Source organism: Helianthus annuus, chromosome 13, assembly GCF_002127325.2.
Source record: "Helianthus annuus cultivar XRQ/B chromosome 13, HanXRQr2.0-SUNRISE, whole genome shotgun sequence".
NCBI classification, from domain to species: Eukaryota; Viridiplantae; Streptophyta; class Magnoliopsida; order Asterales; family Asteraceae; genus Helianthus; species Helianthus annuus.
The window spans coordinates 144,951,327-144,972,683 of NC_035445.2; positions in this window are offsets into that span (position 1 = coordinate 144,951,327).

The window sequence follows — 21,357 nt, forward strand, 5'->3', positions numbered from 1 at the left end:
CCCCCCAACCGATTTTCGGTCCTCAAATGGACCCACACAATCATCCACCATGCCTCATATATTTTGTGTAGATATTATTGGATTGGTTGCTTGATATACTAGACATAATATTTGAAGAAAGATTATATGTATGACAAGATCATTCATTCACTCAACTTCACCCCATACTCACTCATCTCTCTCTCTCTTTCTCTCGGCCTCCCACAACCGCCCCCATCACCACCACTAAACCACTATCAACCTCCATTGTTCAAGTTTCATTCAAGCATCTAAGGTGATTCAAGAAAGTGCAAGCTTGTGGAGCTTAAAAAGGGCTTTGTTCTTGCTTTTTCCATCATCTTTTCTCATCATCTTCACTAGATTCTACCCTAGCCTTGTGCTAGTAGTAAGCTCTTGACAAACCCTTGTTCATCTTGTTTTATGGCTAAAATATTGTAGTATGATACTTATGTTTAAAACACTAAATAACAAGAACTAAGAAGATGAACATAAAGCTTTATTAAAGATGAATCATGATGTAATAATGTTAGTATGAAGTTGTTTTTATATGATGCTGATTACTTGTTAATGTTAAATGTCGTTATTGATCGCTAAACATGTTAACAGAACCAATATAACCCACATTTGAATATTAAAAAGCTGAAAACAGGGGCTGGTTGGTGTTTACAGCCAACTTCAGTTGGCTGTAACCAGACCGTAACTTAACGAAAAACTGATTTTCTGAAATCTAGATTTATGTATTATGAAATACGGTTCTAATGGCACTAGAATCATAATTTTTGGACTTCGTTTACTATTTTTAAAGTGTCGTTTTGTAACAGCAGCTAATGCTGCATTTTTGCTGCTGAAAATATGTGTTATATTCTTCATCATAACTTGAAACCTGAGTAGAAGTAGGTCAAGAAATTGGTGTTGTAGATGGACACTGATGCCGTAGTAATTGTCCCACTGGAATTTCGTCAATCCGACTTACAATGAATTTTTAATGAATTATTCCATGGACTGCAATCAGAAAAAGATGAATCTGATTTCAGTCCGGAAAATGAATTTTTATAAAATATTGGTGATGAATTGGATCCCGAGATTTTTACACAATAATATTTGGATCGTTTAAGGCTTTCTATAAAAAGTTGGGAATTTTTGGAACAAGTTAACTATTTTATTAAAATGCCCGAAAACAGCCCAGTTTTGGATATTTAAGTTAAAATGACAAAAGTAGTAATTTGTGTGTCTAAATGTCAAGTATATTATCTGAGGATGATCTAACATGTCTGTGACAACCCTCGTAATTCCATGTATTTCGTACAATTTATTAATGATAATTAAAGTGCTTAATGATTGTGCTGAATCATTTAACTGCTCTCTGATTTCTGTGTTATACTTACATGTGCTTGTTAACATACTAGTAGTATACAAAAAAGTTACTAAATAGTCATGTGTGCTTTCCTGAGTGTTGAAAAATAAAAACGTTACAAAAATATATATGTAGGACACTTTACAGATTAATTAAGCACTTTAACGGAACGACACCGAACCGAACAACCGGACTTTACCTGGAAGACAAAAATATTGTCAAACACGTTGTTTTTATTTTTCTCAGCTAGTTAGAGTCCCCGAACACCCTAACACACTTTATAAACAATAGCACACATAAGACACTAACTTAACACATTGAAATCTAACTAGAATGCAACTAAACCATTTGAAACTCAACCCTATACCCCCCCCCCTCTAAATCCGGTTACAAGGGTGGAGACCCACCCTTGATTACTTGATTTGTTTATTTAACTTGTAGTGTACTATGGGAACATTTTGACCAAGGTGTAAACAAGTGTAGGAGGATTTTTATTTAAACCCGTAGTCCACCACCTTCTCTCTTCACAACACATACCAAACTCACCGAAACTCTCCCTCTCTTCTCATGATCGGCCGTGAGCCCCCACACCACCATCACCACCTTCAAGTTTCATTCCAAGCAATCTCTAGTCATCCAAAGGTGTTAGTGATCATACAAGCAAGCTTGGTGTGCTCGAAAGTTGAAGGACCACTCTCATCTTCTTTTATCCGCCACTTTTCTACTCTTTAACTTCCATAGTCTTGAACTAGTGGTAAGAACTTAGATCTTTACTTCTTACATCTTGTTTAGGTGGTTAAAGATGTGTAGTGATTAAAATGATAAGAAACTCTAAAGAACCTTAAACCAGTCTTGAACATAAACTAGTCTAGTGATGAAGAGATGTTAATATGATGTTGTTATGATTCTTGTTGATTTTCTGATAATTTGCTGGTTAATATTGATGTTTGATGTTGTTGTGATCACTAAACAGAAATCTGGTTGAACTGCTCTTTGATGTTAACAGAATCAATTGAACATGCGTTAGAAGGTAGGGAACTAAAACAGAAAGCTGGTTGATGTTTTCTTAATCCTAAATTTATGTATTATGAAATACGGTTCTAATGGCACTGGAATCATAATTTTTGGACTTCGTTTACTATTTTTAAAGACCCGATTTGTAACAGCAGCTAAAGCTGAGTTTTTATAGCAGTAAATGGGTGTGATATTTTCAGTCATAACTTGAAACCTGGGTAGAACTAGATCATGAAATTGGTACTGTAGATGGACGCTGATGTCATAGTAATTGTCCCACTAGAATTTCGTCAATCCGACTTACAATGAATTTTTAATGAATTATTCCGTGGACTGCGGTCAGAAAGTAATGAATCTGATTGCAGTCCGGAAAATGATGTTTTATAAAATATTGGCAATGAACTGGACTCCGATATTCTGTAAAAATTTGGATCGTTTAAGATATTATGTAAAAATTTGGGAATTTTTGAAATAAGATAACTATTTTATTAAAATGCTCGAAAACAGCCCAGTTTCAGATATTTAAGTTGAAATGACATAAGTAGTAATTTGTGTGTCTAAATGTCGAGTATGTTATCTGTGAATGATCTAACATGTTATGTGTCAATAAAAGTGTTATGTGCAATGTCGTATGTTTATTTGTGAACGAGAATAGTTGGGGAGTTTATATGGGCATAAACCGTTAAAGTAATGCATGTTATGTGATAGATGCGTGTAGGAACTTTGTGCTTATTTGAAGTCCCTAATAAACTAAGTGGTAATCGTACTAGGACGTGATTGACCGACTTTGACTGTTAGCTATATTTGAGAATCTAACCGAGTAAACCAAGGTGAGTTCACACACTTTCTAAGGCATGGGATTCCCGGTGGTTGGGAATGGGTTAAAGAACTTAAAACGAAATCTACATATCCTCCTTGGGTAGGATATGTATGGCCATCCTCCATAGGTAGGATGCCAATATTAATCCTGCGTATTCTCCTTGGGTAGACTACGTGCGTTCGTCCTCCTTGGGTAGGACAACAACCTTAAAACTTACTAGACAAAACTCTATCATTAAGTCCCTCATCTTATATCGACTTAATCGCCGAGGCCAATGGTGAGCGGGTCATTAGTTAATAGCGCTATTAGGTTTAACAAACCTCACACCGTGCCAGTCGGACGGGCGTGTACTAATGGACTATGGCAAACTGTCAGTGATGATAGACACTGACATAGGGCACAACTTATTTTCGTTAGTAGTCGATATCATAACGGTCTAGTAGTTTACACGGGGAAGCCCCCGCTAATTATGGGTATGATTTGGGGAAAGAAGGAAATGGGTTAATCATATTTTCAATTATGGGGTAACCCCCACGGAAAGTAAGCCAACTAAACAAAAATAATGTTTTTGAACCAACTAAAACAAATACCCCACCGTGAACTCACTAAACTTTGTTGTTGACTCGTTGTTACATGCCTTACAGGTCATTGAATGCTTGGAGCTTGCACGAGGAAGGAGTCGTTGTGGAATACGGACTGTTATGTTCTGTGCCTAATATTTAAATCCTTATGAACTTATTAAACTTATGTTCTGGTCTATAAACTTATGAACTACGAACTTATGTTTTGAACTTACGATTATGCTTCCGCTGTTTAAGTTAAAATTGGTTAAACTAGCTTTTGGTCACCAATTGTATTGTGGTTGGTTTTACTTACTAAGATTACGTTGTTCAATATGAATGGTGGCTCGATCCTGGTCACGTCACGCCTCCAAGCGATGATACTCCGCATGGTGGATTTTGGTGGTGTGACAATGTCATATGTCAATTAAAGTAATATGTGCAATATCATATGCCTGTTCTTGAGTAGCTATGGGTGGAATGTTGATATGAGCATGAACTATTGATGTGATACTTGTTTTGTGATAGACGTGTGTAGGAACTTTGTGCTTATTTGAAGTCACTAATAAACTAAGTGGTAATCCTACTAGGACGTGATTGACCGACTTTGACTATTAGCTATATTTGAGAATCTAACCGAGCAAACCGAGGTGAGTTCACACACTTTCCACAAGGCATGGGATTCCCGGTGGTTTGGGAATGGGTTAAAGAATTAAAACAAAATCTACATATCCTCCTTGGGTAGGATATGTACGGCCATCCTCTATAGGTAGGATGCCAATATTAATCCTGCGTATTCTCCTTGGGTAGAACTATGTGCGTTCGTCCTCCTTGGGTAGGACAACAACCTTAAAACTTACTAGACAAAACTCTATCATGAAGTCCCTCATTTTATATCGACTTAATCACCGAGGCCAATGGTGAGTGGGTTATTAGTTAATAGCGCTATTAGGTTTAACAAACCTCACACCATGCCAGTCGGATGGGCGTGTACTAATGGACTATGGCAAACTGTCAGTGATGATAGACACTGATGTAGGGCACAACTTATTTGCGTTAGTGGTCGATATGGTACGGTCTAGTGGTTTACATGGGGAAGCCCCCACTGATCTCGGATATGGTTTGGGTAATATAGAAGAAACTGGTTAAACATACTTTCAACTATGGGGTAACCCCCACGGCAAATAAGCCAACGAAAGTCAAACCACGTTTTCAGAAAACTAAACAACTAAACGTGAACTCACTCAACTTTGTTGTTGACTCGTTGTTACATGCCTTACAGGTCGCTAGACGCGTATGGAGCTTGCACGAGGAGGAGGTTGTTGTGGAATACGGGTTGTTATGTCCCGTGCTAAACATTTAAATCCTTATGAACTTATCAACCCTACGTTTTGGACTTTAAACTTATGAACTATGAACTTATGTTTTGGACTTACGATTATGCTTTCGTTGTTTAAGTTAAAATTGGTTAACTAGCTTTTGGTCACCAATTGTATTGTGGTTTGTTTTATTTGCTTAATTACGATGTTCAATATGATTAGTGGCTCGATCCTGGTCACGTCACGCCTCCAAGCGGTGGTACTCCGCATGGTGGACTTTGGGGGTGTGACAGATTGGTATCAGAGCCATTGGTTATAGTGAACTTGGTTTTAAAAAGGGAAAAGCTTTTTGATAAAACCAGACTATAACCTGTACAGTGCTCAACGATCCACAACGACGCTTCGCTCCACGTGCAAGACTCAACATCCTAGGTGATATGGTTTATGTTTATATTACCTACTTGTTAGTTACATGGTACATTGTTCAGGGTATGCATTAGTTAACGTGATAATTGCTATTTGAACCTTGTGTGCTTACTCTCTACAGTCATCCCACACTTACGCACTTTCGCAACACTTTTCTCGCTTACGTTGCTTCGTGGTGAAGATCATGAGCAGACGCGGAGGACGTATCAACCTCACTCAAGCCCAGTTGACGGCTTTGATCAATGAACGAGTTGCTGAGGCACTCGCGGCTGTCCCTGCAGGAGGTATAACCTGCCATATCAACCCATCTTAGGACGTTTAGATCCTACCTTAGCGAACCAACCCTTGTTCTTAACCTTGTCTTTTATTCTTGCGCGATAGGCCAACATGCTCAACCTCCTGTGTGCACGTTCAAAACATTCATGGATTGCCGACCTAGTACTTTCAGCAGCACAGAAGGAGCTATAGGTCTTCTTCACTGGTTTGAGAAGCTTGAGTCTGTTTTTGAGATGTGTGAATGCCCCGAGGATCGTAGAGTTAAGCTTGCTACTGGAACGCTCGAAGGTGCTGCGTTAACCAGGTGGAAAGCACAGGTTCAACTGCTAAGGCTGGCGGTTGCTAATGCCACCCCCTGGAACGACTTCAAGGAGTTAATCAAAGAAGAGTACTACAGTCGTGACGACATCCACAAGCTAGAGGTGGAATTTTTCAATTTAAAGATGACAGGGTCTGAAATCGAGGCCTACACAAAGAGATCGAATGAATTAGCCATCTTGTGCCCCACTATGGCGGTTCCTCCCATCAAACGTATTGAGCTGTACCTTAAGGGTTTGGTGCCAGAAATTCAAAGCCATGTGACCTCAGCTAACCTTGGCACCATTCAGCAAGTCATTCGGTTGGCTCATCGTCTCACTGATCAGGCAGTTGAACAGAACAGGCTGCCTAAGCGTATTAGCGCTACTACTTCTGATGCTCCCAATGATAATAAGCGCAAGTAGGATGGAAATTTGGGCAAGGGTTCTGCTTCAGCTCAGTCCCAGCAGCGAAAGACAGACGAGTACAGGAGCCCCATTCAGCAGTCTTCTGGGAATCAAGGTTAGGGTGGGTACAAGGGAAATCACCTAAGTGCAACCGATGTAATTTGCACCACAGCGGGCAGTGTAACAAGGGTCGCTGTCAGAGATGTCACAAGCTGGGTCATGAAGCTAAGGATTGCAGGAGCCCACGTCTTGCGAATCAGAATCACCAACAACAACAACAAGCTCCATAGAACCACCAGCAGTAGCATCAGCAGGGCAATAAAGGATGCTTTCAGTGTGGCGCTGAAGGCCACTTTAAGAGGAACTTCCCTCAGCTGAACCAGAATCAGAACAACCAAGGAAACGGGAACCACAGTGGAAACAACAATGGAGGCAACAACGAAGGCAACAACGGAGGTAACAATAATGGCAATGGCGCCTGAGGTCGTGCCTTCGTGATTGGTCAGGGTGATGCAAGGAACGATCCCAACATTGTGATGGGTAAGTTTCTTCTGGACGACTTCATTGTTACTGTTTTATTCGATTCGGGTGCCGATACTAGTTATGTGTCCTTAAAAGTTAGCCAAATGCTTAAGCGCACTCCAACAAAACAATTCTGAGCACCAAACACACGGTAGAAATAGCAAATGGTAAAAGTCTTGAAGCCACACACATAGTTAAGGAATGTAACCTCGTCCTAGCTGGTCAGACTTTCTCTATCGACCTTATTCCTATCGTCATGGGAAGTTTTGACGTCATTATTGGGGATGGATTGGTTATCCCATCAGCAAGCAGAAATTCTTTGCAATGAGAAGATTGTCCGCATCCCTCGTTCTGGTGAAGAACCCCTCGTAATTTGTGGCGACAAGAGTGGTGCTGTTGTGGGCATCATCTCTTTCCTTAAGGCCCAGAAGTGTTTGCGAAAGGGTCACACTGCTATTCTAGCCCTCGTTTCTAATACATCCACGGAAGAAAGGAAGATAGAAGACATTCCTATTGTACATGATTTTCCCGAGGTATTTCCTGAGGAATTACCTGGTCTTCCGCCTCATCAACAAGTTGAATTTCAAATCGAGCTAGCTCCTGGAGCAGCGCCTATAGCTCGAGCACCTTATCGTCTAGCTCCATCAGAACTTGAAGAACTGTCCACGCAACTACAAGAACTCTTGGAAAAGGGTTTCATACGTCCTAGCTCTTCGCCTTGGGGAGCTCCGGTATTATTTGTAAAGAAGAAAGATGGTACCTTCAGAATGTGTGTTGACTACCGCGAACTCAACAAGGTGACCGTGAAGAATCGTTATCCTCTTCCACACATTGATGACTTGTTCGACCAGTTGCAAGGGTCGAGTTATTACTCTAAGATTGATTTGAGATCGGGATACCATCAGCTGAGAGTCCGAGAGGAAGACATCTCCAAAACAGCATTCAGAACTCGTTACGGCCATTATGAGTTTCTGGTTATGCCTTTCGGATTAACGAATGCACATGCGGTCTTCATGGATCTCATGAACCGAGTGTGTAAACCTTACTTGTATAAATTTGTCATAGTCTTCATTGACGACATCCTGATCTATTCTAAGAGTCAGGAGGAACACGAGCAACGCCTGAGGCTTGTTCTGGAACTTCTTTGAAAAGAGCAGTTGTATGTGACAACCCTCACAATTACAGGTACTGTACAAATTAATTAATTTTGATTATGTGCTTAATGACTGTGCTTGATTTCAACTGACACCTTAAATTGCTTACTGATTTATGTTACATACATACATGTGCATCACTTTACATACAGTCGCCCCATTTATTTCATACAGACTCTTAGTGACAAACCTGATGCACAAAGCACAGTTAGCACAGTGAGCGGATAACTCAGACACGTGCTGACAAAGCCAGCACATAGACAGACACTATATTGAGGCCAGTATGAGCCAGGGACAAAGTACCTACACTAGTATGGGTGTAGGGAAGTGAGGACCATAAGACTGTGTCACTAGGTGATAGTTTGAGTGCCGGAAAGTGCCTAAAACTCATTCTAAATACGGAATTCTGCAATTTCAGCAACGATTCAGCTTTTAACATACTCGTATTATTCAGAAAATTGACTAAGTGGTCCTGAACGCTTTCCTAAGTGTTGGAATTAATTTTGTTACAAAAAGATGCATAAAAGACACTATACGGTACAATTTAACACTTTAACGGAACGGTACTTAACCGAACAACCGGACATTACCCGGGGCACCAAATTTTTGTCAGAAACATTATATTATTATTTCTAACTAATAATGGTTCCAAAAATCCCAACACACTATAGAAATATGTCATACACTTTCTACTTTAGAAAATACCCTTTAACTCCTAGATATTTACCTACTTAATATCAAAAGTTACACATAACCCCCCCCCCTCCCTCATATTCACGGTTATGAGGAGGTGGCCCCCACCCATGATCTTTCTTGATACACCATGATTACTTTCTTGATTTTATAAGATTTTCTTGGATTTCCTAGATTTGCCTAGATCCTCTTTGGATTACAAGCAACCTACTTATCATTAAAATTTACAACTAAACCCCCTCCCCTCATGCCATTTACGGTCACCATGGACCCACCCAAATCACCAACATATCCCACTAGATCTTTATTCATTATTATATTTGATATTGCTTGATTTGGTGAACAAAGAGATATGATTAAAATCCTATAAGTATGACATTACCATCATTACATATCATTCCAATATTTCACTCTCTCTTCCACCCTTCTCTCTCCCTCTTTCGGCTCCCCCAAACCGCCACCATCACCACCACTTCACAACCATCTTCATCCATTTAACAAGTTCCATTCAAGCTACAAAGGTGATTCAAGGAGGTTGCATCTTGTGGAACTTCAAAAGGGCTTTGTTCTTGCTTGTTCATCATCTTTTTCTCATCATTTTCTTCACTAGATTCTACCCTAGCTTTAAGCTAGTAGTAGGTCCTTGCTAAACTCTTGATCATCTTGTTTTGTGGTTAGAAGTTGTAGTATGATGCTATTTACAAGAACATTGAATGGATTAAACTATAAATAAACATGCTGATTTACATTTTCAGCCGATTTCAACAGGCTGTAACTCGACCATCATTAATCGAAAAACTGATTTTCTGAAGCCTAAAATATGCATTTTCGAAAAACAGATCAAATGGCACTGGAATCGTAATTTTTCCAGGTGGTTTACTATTTTTAAAGGACTGTTTTTGGACAGCAGCTCAAGCTGTGTTTTTACTGCAGAAACAGTGTGTTGTATTCGGAGTCATAACTTAACAACTGAGTAGAAACAGCTCATGGAATTTTTACTGTAGATGGTCACCGTTGTCACGGTGATCCTACAACTGGAATTTCGTCGATCGGACTTACGATTAGTTTTTAGTGAATTATTCCGTACACTGCAATCAGAAAGTGACAAATCTGATTGCAGTCCGGTAAATGAATTTCTATAAACTATTGGTAATGAACTGGACCCCGATATTTTTACAAAATAAAATTTGGATCGTATATGACCTCCTGTAAAAATTTGGGAATTTTTGGAATGAGTTAGCTATTTTATTAAATTGCTCGAAAACAGTTCAGTTCTGATTAATAAAGCTGAAATGACATAAGTAGTATATCGCATGTCTAATTGTTGGGTTGGTTATTTGAGAACGATCTACGGGATATATGTAAAAGAAAATGATATGCTATTAAGCATGGACACCTCCATTTACAAAGGAGACTATGACGAAATTTTCCGAAAATCCTAACACTTAGTAAATATTTTTGAGACGAGTGTTTACTAGTATATTTTAGATTTTGTTTTCAAAGATAAAACTCGTCATAATATTTATCACAAAATACAAAGTATCGGAGGTTGGTTTCATACACGAATATGGTTAAATATATATTCTCTAAAAGGGACTTAAAAATATATTTCCGACATCCCATCCTTGGGAAGGAAACGCGTATATAAGATACTTTAGAAGTATTGATACTAGAATATGGAATGAACAAATATTCCAACACGACATATGATTAAGTTGAAATATTAATTATTTTGACAAATAATTATCACTCGATATAATATAAGAACGTAACTCAAAAAACATAAATACTGAGACAAGGCACGACCCGTTCGTCTAATAGACGTTAGACCATTGTAGGTAGTCGTGTTTGCTGCGGAGATTTGGGTTACGAGTACCGAAGATGCAATACAGTGAGTTCATGTCCCCCCTTTTCTTTTTAACTGTTTTCAGTTTTATACTTCGGGGGTGAAATACATGTTACAATTTACAGACACTTTTATAAATGGTATGGTTAGCTTAAGGAGGGTTTAGACGCTTAGATCATGTGAATGAGTAGGGTGATTAAGGCCATCAATCCTCGTGTAGGACCGAGGGACATGAGTGATAGATCTATTTGGGTGTAGCGAGCCCCACTCCTGAGTCCGCTGAGTGGACCATGTGGTGACTATGTCTTACAGCCGGAGGCCCGGTGCGAAATCTGCTAGGTTTGAGTCTTCCTGCATCACTTCACACATATCAATGGCCTTGCAAACCATTGGTAATCTCTTTTTCCTTATTGCTACATACCAGGGATTTACATATTTACAGACACATTTCAAAGGTTTATACATACTTACAGACACATTACAAAAGTTTATACAGACGCACTTACGCATGAACTCGCTCAACTTTTGTTGATTTTTCAAACTACATGTATTTCAGGGAACTAAACAGATCTGGCAGGTGTATGCATGTGTCTACAAGCTGCGTGTTAAATAAAAGATGTCATCCATGGTCGTAGAGTTTAAAAGATGTATCCTATTCCTAGACGGGATACATGTTTCTAAACTCATGAATTTTAAAAGTCTTTTGTTGAGTATATGGGAACTCATTTGAATATGTTATGGTTTGTAACTAATTGATGTCTATGTTTTCAAGACAATGGTATTGTGGTATTTTCTAAACTATATTAATGGATGAACATCTTGTATTTTTATCATTTAGCATTGTTATGATTGTTGCTATGGTACGAAGAAGTCACACCAATTAATCCACGCTTCCACAAAAGCCAGGGTGTGACAGCTTGGTATCAGAGCCTCAATCATCGCGAACTAGGATTCTTTCTCGAGTCTAGACTATGATCATCAGGGCTCTCACGAAAACATTTTCAAACGTTTTTACATTGCATACACTAAACGTCCAGATTCAGGGTACAAAACATTTTTACAAACAAAAGGCACGAATACACATTTCAAAGTTCATGTTTATAATTCAGTCTTAGTGACTGGGAGGTTGGTCATAGAGACCAGGAATTCAGTCTTAGTGACTGGGAGGTTGGTCATGGAGACCAGGGATTCAGTCTTAGTGACTGGGAGGTTGGTCATAGAGACCAGAGAATTAGTCTTAGGGACTGGGAAGGTTGGCCTTAGAGGCCAGGGAGTTAGTCTTAGGGACTAAGGAGTTCAGTCTTAGAGACTGGGGAGGTTTAGTCTGAGAGGCGGGATGTGTTAGTCTGAGAGACTGGGAGATTTGTCTGAAAGACTAAGACAAATATGTGGATACATGATGAATTGTCTTTAATTACAATACATAAAGTATTAAAGATTACTGTAAATATGCATGCTATGACTATTATGTACCAGCACACACGCCCCCTTCCTTAGGGAACGAATTGTCAGATGATGATGACCCTACGGCCACCACCACAAACGATGAGACTGTACCTGCACCGGAGATATTTATGTCAAACACTGAGAGTGACCCTGACATGCTGACCAAGGATGAGGACGACTCTCAACCAGCCGCGCTGTCAGACTTTGGCGATGAATTACCCCTACTGATGGCTTCTCCGACAGGAATTCCTCTGTCACTCTTGTTTCAGTCCATGACCACTTTATCACTGGTCATTCCGATAGCGAACACACCATGGCTCCAACTCTTGACAATGCCCCTCATGTGAACCTTTCCTTCCAAAGGGTGGCTACTCGACGAATAGTCGATGACGTTGACATAACTATTGATGGTCCTCCTGACGACATCCGTGGTGATGGAAAGTTAGAAGAGAACGTTACTACTAATTTCACTTCTGAGACCCCTGTTATCAAGCTATCCTCTGTGTCTAGAATACACTCGATTTCAGACTCTTTTGAGATTGTGACATTTACAGCCCTATAAATGGTCGGAATACAACTTTCTACTACTGACCCAGACGCCGACGCCGTTAAGACTGCTGCACTATCACTTGCTCGAGGCACCACACGACCCAGGGACTGCCCCTGAGCTAGCTTTTGCACCTTTTTGGGACAGCTTGATGTTGCACCTGCTGGTCCTGCACCCTTGATTGATCATGACCATGTTTCCTTTTGGTTTACCAGACATTACACCCCTTATATCTGACCAAGTACCTGCACCTGACGATCCCCTTATTGGTTGAGACGTTTGTTTTTGCACTCGCAACCGATGATGATTGCTCCTTCTCTCCTATGGAGATCGACGTCCATTGCACTGGCATGCCTATCGCTTTCTCTTAGGACTTACCTGCACCATGGAAAGGTACTCCAGGATGGCACCCGCATAACGATCCCTATTACTGTTGCAGCATTTTCTACGACCTCACATGCCGCACCGTTTGCTACATTCACCTCTACATCGCTGGATGAGCCATTTCGATGGTCCCTATAATACACCATGCTAATTTTAGACCTTTACCATCCCTCACATTATGGAGGCTACGCCCGGGAAGAGTGCTCCTGTAACATCAGCTACAGTGTAAGGATATAAGTCGCAGCGTTTTAGAACTTGAACCGTCACCGCGTCCTCCACCCTGTCTATGCCAGTATACTTTGATCCTCCACATTCATCACTGTCTCCTTTGGCACACTCACCTGCTGCTATTACACCTTCTTGGTTATTGAGGCTCGTTTCTTTACTGTCAAGCAGCAGACCAATTACTACAAGCTCGCGGAGGAGTTCACGCATATTAACAGTTTACTTTTCTTTCCTCCTCCACCTCAGTCACTGGTATGGTTGGTTTCTGGATGATTCGGATTGCACTACATTTGGGTAGAGACAGTAATGATAAGCCGGGATTGTGGAGACTTTTAAAGACCACTTCAGACTATGTGATTTTGAGACACTGATATACTTGTTGGGCAAGGGTAGGGTGACCCTCTGTCCCCCTTGATGTGATACATTTTGAAAGACGATACAATTGTGGTCTGAGAATAATGAGAGCCCAACCATCATAAAACATGCGACAATACTTTGTGACCAATGACCAGCGAAAGCTCAGACGCTATGTCTTTGTTAAGCACGTTATTGATCTATATGTGTGTGCTATAATTTTAACGCTACGTGCTTACTTGCTATGCTCTCATTAAACATAATTACCAAATTGCTTGGTTATGCTATAATTATGTTATTGCTTGATTGGTTGGTATGATAACCTATTATGTGTATGTACATATGACCACTAAACAACTAAACGCGTCCCCTGAACAAATATAACCTGACTTAACCAGTCTTCTTCTTAGAAGATGTCGATACAAGGGAACATCGCTACCAACAACCCTCCGCCAACAACAGCGGCAGAACTACAAGTGCGCATCTCACGGGCCATAGCACAGCTCGAGCCCCTTCGCTCTGAACACAGCGAAGGCTGCACCTACAAGCATTCTTAGACAACAAACCTCAGGAATTCGACGGCACTGGGGGTGCCTTAGCCTTCGTACGCTGGGTTGAGAAAACAGATTCTGTCTTAAGATTGAGCAAATGTGCCCCAGGGCACCAGGTCACGTACATAGCTGGACTATTTGTAGATGGGGCTCTGTCATGGTGGAACCTTCAGGTTCAGACAATGGGCGAGACTGCTGTGAACGCTTTGACGTGGGACGAACTGAAAGAACTAATGCGAAAAAGATATTGCTCGAGGGCAGAAGTCCAGAAGTGTCACACCCCGATTTCCACGTGTCTCACCGGTGGGCCCGGTGGGGGATTACCGTGACGTAGTTGGCAACATTATAGTCAAACCACACAATATAAATGAATGCACACCGGAAGCATAAAGATAAATATATTTCAACGTTAAGTGTAATATCAAAGTATCACCATTGTTGAAATAACAATCCACAGGGGATCAAATAATAATAATAAAAGTATTGTTCAACAGACTTCAGGCATCTTAAGCTTGCGAGACTTCTAATGATGCTAAGGAGAAATCCCAACCAATTACGCATAGTACCTGCATTTAGTCTTTTTGGGGAAAATACGTCAGTTTACACTGGTAAATACATTCAACTGACACTTTTGTAAAATGTTTAATAAAATTGGCTTAAATGCTCAAGGCACAAACTCTTTATAACTTGGGATAATTTATAATCAAATCTTGTAAAGAATTACATGTTACTATGCGTTCGGTCGCCCGGGTCGTGCCGGGTTAAAGTTTAATAGACACACCATATAGCATAAAACCGTGGCGGGTAAACCAATGGCTTCACTTTTATAGTCATGGACATAATGCCGGGTGTACGCCTACACCCGGATGTCGAGGTCGTGGCCATTCGTAAATGCTGCCAAGGATATCCGGGACATGGTCATTAAGCCCCCAAAGGCGTAAAGCCAACAAAACAAGTTTTTAAACGGGTCACATTGATAATACCCAACTACTAATGAGTTGGGGTCAATTGCCCGACCAAGCGGTATTTTAAATACCGTAACCCAAGCCCGTATAACGGAAAATAAGTTAAAAGTATTTACCTTTGCAAGTATAATTCCTTAATCGAAATAAATTGCAGATAGCTTTTACTGGTCTCCTAATCTGGAACGAAGGTTTAAATTAACCTATTAGAATCCTAACGGGTCTTTAATCTAGCCGTAGCTTAGACCGGTCAGTTTCAACGGAAAGTTACGGTTTAATCGCGTGAAAGGCGAAAACCGTGAATGGAGTGTGATTTTGACCCAACAAGTTTGAAGACTTGTTTTATATGGGTATAATAATCATACTCTGGATTTTGGGGTCAAAACAATATGGTTTGACCCGTTGCGGCTAATTTATGTAAACTAGTTACATAAGCCGAACCGTGCGCGCAAAAGGCGCAACGGGTAACCGTAAGAGTCCTACACTGTTTTCCTAAGTCAATATGCCCTAAATACGTTGTGGTATCAGTAGGATACCTTCCATAATGCCCGTAACGAGTTTAAGTTCATTTTATGCCCCGAAGGGGTATTTCGGTCTTTTTAAAGATTATAAAAGGGGTTTATGAGTTCTACAGGAAATCTGAGTTTCCCGAATAGTTTATAAAGTCTAAAATACTTTATTTATTATTTAAAATCAGTATCAACTGGAATCGGGTCAAAAGACCTTGTAGAACTTAAGTTATGGCCGAAAAGGGCATATTCGGTATTTACCGAACCGTTGCCATAACCGCAGGTTATGAGCAGGTTAAAAATAATTAAAAATCTTTAAAAATCCCAAAATATTATATTACATCAGTGAGCAAAAGGTTTGGTGTCGAAATCTGGGTTTAGATACGCGTTATGCTAATTGCGCTATTTAATTACTAAAGTTTCGCAATTTGCGCTATTTAGCATAACTCCTATTTTGGACCTCGGATTGACATGAAATTTTAGGGACATGCTTAGAAATCAGTAACCAAGGTTATGATCCTTTCACATGTCCGAAATTCTCGTTTTAAAATAAAAAGGGCGTTACGGTCAACTTTTAAGCATTTAACGGAAATGTGTAAAAGACTCGGACAAACAACGAACCGGCCACAGAGGTTTATACCATCATGTAACCTGGTCCTAAGAGAGTCCTAAGGCATATCTAAATCAAACTTTAACGGGCCAGAACTGAAGTCAATGCAAAAGTCAAACTTTTGCGACTTTCGGCTCCGAACCGGGTCAAAACAGAAAATGGTCGGATCAAACAAGCTTAGACTAGTTTATATACTTATCATCATGTTTTATGAGTGTTCAAACAGGTTACATATCATCTACATTACAGATTATGCAAGAAATCGCAAAATGACATTTCTGTTGACTTTTTCTAAGCACGTTTGACTCGACATTCAGACTAGTTAGAGTGGGAATCAGAGGGTGCCCTTTTAGGGGTTTAATGCCCACATGATTTCCATCATATAACTATCTTTTATTCGACAAATCACTGGACCATTCGTGATTTATCGCAAAGTCAATCGTTAATTACGACGGATTGACTTTTAGGCTAAAACTATGGAAAAACGAAACCACAAAGGGTTAGGCAACTTACAGAAGCTTGGTGCACGACTAAGAATGATAGAGGAATGCTTGAGAGCTCCAGAAATGATCAGAAGGCAGGTTTTGAGGTGTGTTTCACTTATGCACAATGTGGTGCCTTTTATAGTGAAAAAATGGACTTAAGATCATTACACATCAACCTACAAGGCATCATGGATGTTCAGCAGGTGGCCCTGGGTGCTAGGGGTCATGTAGAGGGCGCCCATGCTTCATTTATTGCTCAAATGATCTTTCACAACTTCAAACAGCAAGTCTGTCCAAGAATTCTGCATCTGGGACTTATACGCGGCCCGCATTAGATTCAGGCTACATGCACGCGGGCCGCCTGAATCTTCATGTCAGGAAACGTATCCACAGGTGGCTCGCGGCCCGCATTGACTTGCTTGATTCACCCAAGCGGGCCGCCTGAGGCCTGAATTTCAAGATTTTCAAATCTTTTGTAATGATTAACCTGACCTTTCGGTTTTAAAGGGGTAACTTTGCGATTTGGCCCTCGATTATTTACGATTAAGGGCCTCGTGCCTTTTACCCACACTGTTAAGTCCCCGGTTAGTTTAATTACTATCCGAAAAGCCTTAACTTTTATTGTTGACGCTTTTAACCCCTCTCATACGAATTTGATCATAACTTTCTCGTTTTAAAACGGAACTTCACGAAATTTATATATTATTTTCTAGTGAGCGTATTTTACTGTTACAAAGCCTCGGGTTCGTCAAAGGGCCACTCAGAGGAATAAATTAAACATGTTGACATGATTAACCCCTGCAGCTCGTAATCTCTCACTTTCTTCCGCGTTTCGCTCCGTACGATCCATGATTTATTCGTTTGAAGGTACGAGCATCTTTTAGGGTTACTATACAGTATATTTACCCTTCGTTGACATTTATAACCCTCGAATTTACATACTTTCAAGGTTTGTCAACTTTAGTCCTTTATTTATTATTTAATGCCATGTGTAAACTCATGACACGTGTTGACACATTATTGGACACAAAATTTCGAGGTGTTACATCCTCACCCCCTTAAAATAAATCTCGACCCGAGATTTACTGAAATAAATAAGGGTATTTTTCTTTCATCGTGGCTTCAACCTCCCACGTGAATTCGGGACCTCTACGGGCATCCCACTTGACCTTTACTATAGGTACATGCTTCCTTCGAAGCTTCTTTACCTGTCGATCTTCAATCGACAAAGGTTTCTCCACAAATTTTAAGCTCTCATCTATATGCACATCTGTGTGTGGTATCACCAGTGATTCATCAGCGAAGCACTTCTTTAGATTGCAGATGTGGAACACATTGTGAATTCCATTGAGCTCCTCTGGTAAGTTTAACTTATAGGCAACTGACCCGACACGTTCGATAACCTCGAAAGGTCCTATGTATCTCGGGCTTCGTTTGCCTTTCTTACCGAAGCGCATCACCCCCTTCTAGGGTGATACTTTAAGTAACACTTTTTCACCTACTTCGAAGTGAAAATCTTTACGCTTTGGATCCGCGTAACTCTTCTGCCTATCTCGGGCAGCTTTGAGACGGTCTCGAATCTGGACGATCTTGTCCGTCGTTTCGAAGACTATCTCTGGTCCTGATAATTGGACATCTCCAACTTCCGCCCAACAAACAGGCGATCTACACTTTCTACCATATAATGCCTCGAAAGGCACAGCCTTAATGCTGGTATGGTAGCTATTGTTGTAGGAGAATTCGATTAGTGGTAGGTTCTTATCCCAACTACCACCCAAATCGATAGCACATGCATGTAGCATGTCTTCCAACGTTTGAATAGTACGCTCTCTCTGACCGTCTGTCTGAGGATGGTAAGTCGTACTAAAATTCAAACGTGTGCCCAAAGATTGCTGGAAGCTTTTCCAGAAATGAGACGTGTATCTAGTATCTCTATCAGAGATAATAGACACAGGTATGCCATGTAAGGCTACAATCTTATCAACGTATAACTGGGCTAACATGTCGGAGCTATAAGTCTCCTTGATGGGTAAGAAATGAGCTGACTTAGTCAGTCTATCGACTATAACCCATATTGTGTCATTTCCTTTCCTTGTCTTGGGTAACTTGGTAATAAAATCCATAGTTACACATTCCCACTTCCATTCGGGAAGTTCAGGCTGTTGTAGCAAGCCAGACGGCTTTTGATGCTCAGCTTTGACTTGCGCACAAGTCAAGCATTTGGCTACATAAGCGGCTACAGACTTTTTCAAGCCTATCCACCAATAATTTGCCTTTATATCTTGATACATCCTATCAGCTCCCGGGTGAACAGAATATTTGGAACTATGGGCTTCCTGGAGGATAACATCTCGTAGTCCTCCATAAATTGGAACCCATATTCGTCCATTTAATCTTAAGATTCCGTCCTTGCTAAGAGTTAACTGCTCCTCAGTCACTCCCAGCTTCTCTTTAGGATAGTTAGCTTCCAACACAGCTTCTCTATGTGCAGCTAACAACCTTTCAATCAAATTATTCTTCACTTCAATGCTCTTGGTATTGATTCGGATGGGTTTCACCCTTTCCTTTCTACTTAGGGCATCAGCGACTACATTCTCCTTGCCGGGATGATATCTGATTTCACAATCATAATCATTTAAAGTCTCCATCCAACGGCGTTGCCTCATGTTCAGCTCCTTCTGATTAAACAGATGTTGAAGGCTCTTGTGATCAGAATAGATCACAAACTTGATACCATACAGATAATGCCTCCATAATTTTAGTGCGAACACAACGGCACCCAGCTCCAAGTCATGGGTGGTGTAATTCTTTTCGTGCACCTTTAACTGTCTCGAAGCATAGGCAATAGCTTTGCCTTTCTGCATGAGCACACACCCCATGCCAGTGTGTGACGCGTCGCAGTAAACTACGAACTCTTCGGTACCTTTAGGTAATGTCAGCACAGGGGCGTTTCTCAACTTTTGCTTCAAAATATAAAAGGACTCTTGCTGCTTAGGGCCCAAACGAATTTTATCTTCTTCTTGGTCAGGGAAGTTAAGGGCGCAGCAATCCTTGAAAAATTTTCAATGAAACGCCTGTAATATCTTGCTAACCCCAGGAAACTACGAATCTCTATAGACGTCATTGGCTCTTGCCAATTCATGACAATTTCAACTTTAGCAGGATCCACTTGGATACCCCGCTCGCTGACAACATGTCCTAAGAATTGGACTTCTCGAAGCCAAAATTCGCACTTAGAGAATTTGGCATAGAGTTTCTCATGATGTAGGAGTTTGAGAATACAGCGAAGGTGTTTCTCATGGTCAGCTTGGTTCTTCGAGTAGATAAGAATGTCGTCGATGAAAACGATGATGAATTTGTCCAAGTACGGCTTGCAGACGCGATTCATGAGATCCATGAACGCAGCCGGTGCATTAGTGAGCCCAAAAGGCATCACTAGGAACTCGTAGTGACCATACCGAGTCCTAAATGCGGTTTCATGTACGTCTTCACCTCTGACTTTCAGTTGATGGTAGCCTGACCTCAAGTCAATCTTTGAGAAATAACTTGCCCCTTGCAACTGATCGAACAAATCGTCGATCCTCGGCAAAGGATATCTATTCTTTATCGTGACCTTATTAAGCTCGCGATAATCGATGCACAGACGCATCGATCCGTCCTTCTTCTTAACAAACAGGACCAGTGCTCCCCAGGGAGACGAACTAGGTTTGATGAAACCTTTAGCTAGCAGTTCATCCAGCTGGGTCCTCAACTCCTTCATTTCGGTTGGTGCTAGCCTGTAAGGTGCTCTAGCAATAGGTGCTGCTCCAGGGATGATATCGATCCTGAATTCCACTTGCCTATCTGGTGGCAAACCAGGTAGATCTTCAGGGAAAACTTCTAGATACTCCGAAATGACGGGAATGTCTTCTATCTTCGGTTTAGGCTCATCAAAAATCACATGTGCCATGTAGATGACACAACCCTTCTTTAGACATTTTGAAGCCTTGAGCATAGTCACTTGCTCAGGCAATCCGTACTGGGTATCTCCCCGAATGGTAAGCGATTCACCAGACAGAGTCTTTATCACCACTTGCTTTCTGTTGCAGACGATTTGGGCCTGGTTGTGAGATAACCAGTCCATACCCAATACCAGGTCAAAACCGGCCAATTTAAAGGGAAGTAGAGATAGAGGAAAAGAGTGGTTCTTAATGGATATCACACATCCATCTAACATGGTGGAGACGGTTTCTATGGTGCCATCTGCTAGTTCTACCTCATAATTCACATTTAAGGTTTTGACAGGCATATTCAGCAATTTGCAAAATTTATGATCTACGAAAGACTTATCAGCGCCCGAATCAAAAAGTACTCTTGCAAAGATATCATTTACGAGAAAAGTACCTGTGATCACGTTATCATCTAGCACGGCTTCTTTTGCCTCCATCCTGAAGACTCTTGCATTGTTCTTTTTGGCCTCTTCAGGCTTCTTGGCATATTTAGGGCAGTTGCTTTTAATGTGCCCTTTCTCGCTGCAGCCGTAGCAGGTTGCATCCTTTATTTTCTTGCAATCCACGGTCATGTGGTCCTTGGATTTGCATAACCCGCAAGCATACG